Raw genomic sequence first — 5,688 nt, forward strand, 5'->3', positions numbered from 1 at the left:
TGTTCCTTTTCAGCAGCTGCACTGAAGAATGGTGATGCAAAGAGGCATTCCGCCTTCATCGCTGGCTACTGTCCAGGTCACCAAAATGGTGTTCACATCCCAAATTGGTTACATGCGCAAATTTGGTGGTCTGCAATGCTTTATCATCTGCAGCGCTGCTGAACTGTCCCCCTGGAAGAAAGTCAACTAACTGCTTCTCAATTGTTTTTTTCATTCACATAGCCATTGTCTGAATCGCTTTCAAGAGAAGGGTGTTGTTTGTTTCAGTAGATTTCATTTGCTGATAAAATCTTTCTTCAACATTACAAGAAAACTCCTCCACATGCCAAGGCAAGTCATCAGTTACTGCAAGCAGTTCTGGTCTTTCACAAATGTTTTCAAGGTACTTGTGCAACTTCTGGATGTGGGGATAAAGTTCCAAGTAGGCGATATCACCAGATGTAATAAGGTTCCAATAAGGACCCGTTATTTTCATATAAATCAAACCCAAAGCCATTAACATGGTTACTATTTCCTTGGAGTTCAAGTCAGCTTCAACAGCCTGGAGTTTGCGGTTTGGCTTGCCCACCGTCTTCAGAACATGCAGGAAGTCGGATCTATGGACAAGTATCTCGGCGGCAGTTTCAAACAGTCCATTAAACCTGTTGTCTTTGTAGTTGCCAATGGTAGATTTGATATCTGAAATAATAAACATTTTATTTATATAGCTGATGTGCACATAGAGTTTGCCATGATTTGTTTTAATATAAAAATTATTAACACCAATTTGCAATATTCTCTACAAAACATGTTCAAATGATAATTAATTGAATAATTTTTGAAACCATTTTATTTTAATATTTCTATTTCACAAACCCTACACAAACAAAAATTCCACTTCACGAAAGTTATAATTACATCTTTAAGATAAGTTTAAAATTTGAAATAATTATTAGGTGTTAATAAAGGGTTCATTTAAATACCTTTTTCAGAACAGTATGCTTCCCATCTATCGCAGACCCGTATATTCACCGGTTGGCCCAAAGGTTTCCGCTGTAGTTCTGACCGCACGCTGGATGATGGTACCAGCTTTTGACCAATACTTGAGCCGGTAGATTGTCACGACCAAGCGGTCCGCTATCTTGAACAATCTGCTTTTCCAGTGACTTCATGTCGGCACATATGTAATTATGGAAGCCCAGAAGAACATGTGCCATACAATGAAAATTCTTAACTGATTGGATCTGCAGCTCATTGTCACAATGTTTTATGATGTCATCTCTCCACTGACTCAGGAGTTTATCTGCAAGCTTTTCGTTGGAGGCTCGATCACTCATTGTAAATGCCAGTTTAGAGAGAGAATTTACAATGAAATTGTCAGATGTGACACCCTCGCAATGTGCGACATGCAGGTCTGACATTTCAACTATGTGATCTTTAGTCACATCCTGTATGGACTGAGCCGTTTCTTTAGCAACTCTTGTAAAACCCAAGCTGGCTATCTCGCCAGTATCAAAGGTCACTGAAGTGTCCAGAAGCTTTTGCTTTCTTCTGGACGTCCCATCTCGGCTTAATCCCCAGTTGATGCAATTTTCCAGCCTTTCTGCAATAATGTTTTTGCAATGTAGTGCCCTTCATTGACAATTTTTTGTACAGTGGAACTTGATGGCAAATCATCCTTTGAAAATTCTTTGTTAAATAATACTTCACTGACTACAGAAATAACTGGACTAATTTTTTCTGTCGCAACTTCCAAACCAGAAAGTTGAATCACACAAAGTCGCATGTTGTCACTGAATGACCCATCTTCCAGTTTCGTTGTGTTTGTTGATTCATCTGATAATTTGTCTTTCAATTCATCAATTTCAAAATAAAGATTGTTTATCAAAATGTCACTTTCTTGGATTTTGTTTGTTAACGTAACAAGTTGTTGCCTCAAGTGTTCATTTTCATCAGTAAGTCCTGGAACTGGTCCATTTGTCCATTCCGCTTGAATTTGACGCAACCTTTTCAATTGTTGTCGCAACTTGCTGTTGGATTTTTGGGTCGACACTTTTTTAGCCACTTCAGGGCCAAGTCTGTCCGCCATACACTGGATGTCACACTGAAGTTTAGATATGTTTTTCCCAAGCTCTTCATTTTGTTCTCTCTGGACAGAAAATTTCTGTTTGACAAACTCAAGGTCTCTTGTTTTCTTTCGCACCAGTCTCTGGGCATCCCGGAGAAGTTGCAAATTTTTCTGGGCTGTTTCGTCACGCTTGTTTATGTTTTTTAAAGAATAGTGTCCAACACGTTTCTGTAATGAATCAAATTTTTCACTTTGCTTGTCTGCAAGTTTTGTCAGTTTTTTAAGTTTTCGAGCTTGTTGAGTACACATGTGTTTTGTAACATTCCATGTTTTTGTTGTGTGGGTGTCCGAGTCGGTTTGAGTTGCGACACTATGAGTATGAGGCGTTTCCATAACATTTGTGTCACTAAATGTCTCATTTGTTCCCGCATGAACCTGTCCTGGTGTGGAGCATGTTTCTTTCTGTACCGCTGTCGATTTTCCATCATATTTATATTCTGTTTTCAGTGGGATTCTGGCATCAAACTTGCTTTTCATAAGTTCACTCACATTTTTTATCCCTGGCACTTTTTTCTTACTAGCTAGTTTTTTCTTTTTCTCCTGGACTGACTGCACTCTACTAAATATGGTTGACTGATTAATTGAAGCAAATTGTTCATCAAAATAAATCAAAATGTCACAAAATTCACTAAATGGCTGATTGTTCTTCTTTGTATGCTGCACAAGTTCTAGAACAATGCCATTTGTAATTTGATCTATTTTCCCATATGATCTGTTGATCAATTGCTCAGTTGAAATCCCAGCAAGCTGGCAGTGGGGACCTGGGAATTCCATTTTGACCGTAAGGATGAAATATCATGGTTTCTGGAATAAAAATAACAAGTCAAGTCAAATGATGACAATTTTTTTCTTTGGTTCGAAAATGCTCGGAATCTTTTTATATTCGTACCAACACGTTTTTAATAATTTTAAACAATGTTCAGCACAAAACAATTACATATATTACATATAGTAACATTATTGATATAGGCAAGTAATTATTTACACTTTTTGCTAAGATTTCATTTCATTAAACATCGAAACGTCTACATAAAAACCAACCCGAAGCTGTCAAACTTCGCGTCGAGGGTACGATCGGTTTTATAATTAAATCATCAAAAAACTATCGACAATTAAATTATAATAATTTGAAATAATGTTTAAAATGTATTTACCTTTTGAAATCAGTCGGGTTTAATTCGTTATAAATATAATTTTGCCTCGCTATTGGGTTTTTTCCGTTTCGCTGATTATGAGTTCCAATACAAAATGGCGGAACAATATGGCGGCTTCGCCTTCGCGTCAACTTTGTGATCAAGCTGGCGCATAGTGCTATTTCAATTTAAAATGCGGGTGCCTAATTCTTCGTTGCGAAAAATAATTTTTGTATCAAAAGAAAGATCTATCTTTCTACTTTTCCATCCTGTGTTCAAAATGTTAAGATCAAATGCATCAATAAATTCGTCTTTCATTGGACAATTAGATTTCACTGGTTTCATTAATATTCATGAGAGTTCATAAACGCGCATTTTGTAAATAAACACAAAGGGGTCACAGCGAGTCCGTCAAAAATAGCAATAAACGCAAGGCGGTCAATTTTGTTAAGTGTTTGAGAATTATCTTATAATAAGGTCTTGGTTGTATAACTGAACACTAACGAATTTTACATCATTTTGTAGATAATTTATTTCTGCTTCTAACAGTTTTTATTTCATTTAGATTGGTTTAGAGCTGTTAATTTAATCAATATTTTAGCAACATTGGTGTCAGAATTGATATTCACCCTGATAACTGATAAGCATCTGGCTTATGGTGGGGTTGCTATGAAAGGTCAAGGTCATCCTTCAAGGTCAGAGGTCAAATATATGTGGCCCAAATCGCTTATTTTATGAATACTTTTGCAATATTGAAGATAGCAACTTGATATTTGGCATGCATGTGTATCTCATGGAGCTGCACATTTTTAGTGGTGAAAGGTCAAGGTCATCTTTCACAAGGTCAAGGTCATCCTACAATGTCAAACATCATATAGGGGGACATTGTGTTTCACAAACACATCTTGTTGTACACTAATCTGTAAATTCACAACAAAAACAAAACTTGAACACACAACATGACAATGCTAATAATGTCTATGGTTATTAAGAGAATACTTATAATACAACAATCACACTTGGTTAAATAACACTATGTTGTTCTTCATAACAACTCTGTAACAAATGGGATAGTACAGCTCACATTTTTCACAATACAACCAAGAACCACCATCCAACAAACTTACTTCAATGTAATCACTTCAAAAACTTGATCTGGCTGTCTTAAAAATAACAACCGATACCTGAATCCTGAACTGTGAAGTCCTTTCTCATCTCAGACCCATCTTCTGCGGGCTCTGCTGGTCTAGAAAGTCCAAATGATTTATTAGCTGACAAAATGTGTACAGGTAAAGATTCACATGCTAAATTCAATTACAGGTTCTTTTTTTAAATTCTTATTTTAATGACTATAGAAACATAAAATATTTTTTATAATTCCTGAAATAGTGTATGTAATTTTGTAAAAAGTAATATTATGTGAAAACTCCAAATAATTGTGCATCCCTCTTTATTTTTACCTTACAACAATTGCAGAGTCTAATGGAACAATCTTCTCATTGCTGGATACTTGGGCAGTCGTCCTCTTCGTCGCTCCTTATTAAAAAGAGTATTACCAATTAAATAGTAGTACAATATTTATTTGGTGATCAATTGACTCCAGTTTTTTACACAGTTCCCATCGCATGTGGTATACGAGTATGGCACTGAATAGTCAACGGCAATGAAGCACATACAAGAAAAAGGGTTAATCATATTTTATGGTCACGATCAAATGTTTTTAATACTTCAAGTAGGTAATCAGTTTACTTATGTTAAAGTAAGTTGTTATGCGAAACTAAACAAATACAATACATAGTTATAACCCGCCTGACAAATATTGTACTAACCTGTTTTCTTAATTTCTTTCCTTTTTTTCTTCCTCAGCTTCAGCCCATATGTAGGGGAAGGCCTGCGTCCAAGTTTTTTCGGTCTCAAAAACAACCCAGCCTCTGCAGGCACCCTGTTTCTTACTTTCTTATACAGAGCAGACAAATCGAAGAACAGATTTTCATAGTCTTCTCCCTTCACTAGGACCATCATGTTATTGATATCACAAGCAAGGGCTTTACAGCGTGTCCTAAGAGCTGTGGGCTCCGTGAGTCTTACTTTTATGTGGCTTGAAGAGTAAGATGCCTTTTCATGGTTTGGTGGGTTGGGAAGGGCTTCAGAGCTATACTCAACCACTCCTTTATCAAATGTAAACAGAGGGGAGTTCTTAAAGCTTTCAGCCAAGGTGTCCCAACCATGTCCTGGATCATGCATGATGACATGCAGGATGTGCTTGCAGGGCCAGTGTAATTTTCCCCAGTCAAAGCAGCTACATGTGGGTAGTGCTGCAACAATACGCCAAAAAACGTATTGAAATATATTGTCAGTTCAAAAACCCGTATTGCAATATATCGCAATATATTGCTAACTTGTACCAGAATTATAACTCGCCAATTACCTGATAATCCCGTATATTCC

The 5,688-nt window shown here is 36.7% G+C and overlaps 1 long non-coding RNA gene across 1 annotated transcript; it reads right to left on the reverse strand.

Moving 5' to 3' along the window:
- Positions 1-4,424: 4,424 nt before the first annotated feature.
- Positions 4,425-5,240, reverse strand: LOC127842612 (uncharacterized). Its single transcript, XR_008031741.1, has 3 exons — positions 5,070-5,240; positions 4,701-4,776; positions 4,425-4,486 (listed from the first exon to the last, which is right to left on the reverse strand). It is a non-coding gene; the product is annotated as an uncharacterized LOC127842612 (long non-coding RNA).
- Positions 5,241-5,688: the final 448 nt, after the last annotated feature.

This window comes from Dreissena polymorpha, chromosome 8 (genome assembly GCF_020536995.1).
Source record: "Dreissena polymorpha isolate Duluth1 chromosome 8, UMN_Dpol_1.0, whole genome shotgun sequence".
Taxonomy (NCBI): domain Eukaryota; kingdom Metazoa; phylum Mollusca; class Bivalvia; order Myida; family Dreissenidae; genus Dreissena; species Dreissena polymorpha.